The sequence below is a fragment of the Tiliqua scincoides genome, chromosome 7 (genome assembly GCF_035046505.1).
Source record: "Tiliqua scincoides isolate rTilSci1 chromosome 7, rTilSci1.hap2, whole genome shotgun sequence".
In the NCBI taxonomy this organism is placed as follows: domain Eukaryota; kingdom Metazoa; phylum Chordata; class Lepidosauria; order Squamata; family Scincidae; genus Tiliqua; species Tiliqua scincoides.
The window spans coordinates 68,201,122-68,202,308 of NC_089827.1; the positions used below are offsets into that span (position 1 = coordinate 68,201,122).

Consider the following 1,187-nt stretch of genomic DNA (forward strand, 5'->3'; position numbering starts at 1 on the left):
CTGAAAATCAAAAGACTGCAATGCCCAGGACATAACTGTGAGCCCAATGCTATGCATGTCTACTCAGAAGTAAGTCCCATTAGAGTCAATGGGGCTTACTCTCAGAAAAGTGGGAATAGGATTGGGCTGTGGGTTTCTTGTTTAAATGGCTCTCTTTCACTTTCAAGCTTGTATTTAAAACATTTACAAATTTCACATCCCAGGCTAAAATGTGTAGTTTTAAAGTTGCCCTGAAAGTCCCTTTTGATGAGTTCCACTGGAGTTTTAGGTGAATTTGACAATAGCTTGACTCAAGTAGGACGCAGGCCATCATTTATCATGTCACTATACTTAACAGAAGCAGCAACTGTTACCCTGCACATGCCTGATCTCATCTGATCTTGGAAGCTAAGCAGGATCAGGCCTGGTTAGTACTTGGATGGGAGACCGCCTGGGAATACCTGGTGCTGTAGGCTTCTACCATAGTCTTTCGAGACTGAAGGTTGCCAACCATACTTAACAGAATTATAACATTTCTGTTTCCCTTCTGAACATCCAAATTCAGTGTTGTTACCTTATGCTGACACCTAGTGGGAAAAAGACAAAAATTACATTGAAATGTTTCACTGTGACCAAATCTGAACTGCAACATCCAAAAGCAAAGCAGCCCTTTGACCAAGCACAAAGCCAGAAGCTTGCCTGGTGTCAGGTTTCAAATGCCAAATTTGAGGCAGGTTCACCCAGAGGTTTGCAGAAGTTCACTAATCTTCCAAATAAGCTGGGGTCAAACTTCAAGCGAGTGACTTCCTGTCCCGAAGCGTTCAGGAATTAGGGTCGTGTTTGAAACCATGCTTAGCTTTGAGCTTAAATTAAAGGGGGGGGGGGGAGAATAGCTCTGTCTGAATTTCATTGTGACGATTCATCAAAATCAGAAGACTCCCAAAGCTTGTCCTTTGGTTCCACGTGCTAGACAAGTTACGATGACTGCAAATTCTGACAAACAAGGCTGATTGTGTCTAGTGCAGTCCTCTTGGGTCATTTGAACCACCAGCATCAGTAGCATCATAAGGTTACAACCTCTTTACTAAAACTGAATGTACACAAGATTGGCAGCCCAGTCGTAACCTGCGCCGGCCCAGCCAGGCCGCATGGCCTGTGCTGTATCCAGCACAGCTTAGGAGGTGGTTGGAGATCTCCTCGGGGTAAGG

At 44.5% G+C, this 1,187-nt stretch overlaps 1 pseudogene; it reads left to right on the forward strand.

Annotated features, from left to right (window-relative positions):
* The first annotated feature begins 338 nt into the window (after positions 1-338).
* On the forward strand, positions 339-455 carry LOC136657756 (5S ribosomal RNA; annotated as a pseudogene).
* The last annotated feature ends 732 nt before the right edge of the window (positions 456-1,187 follow it).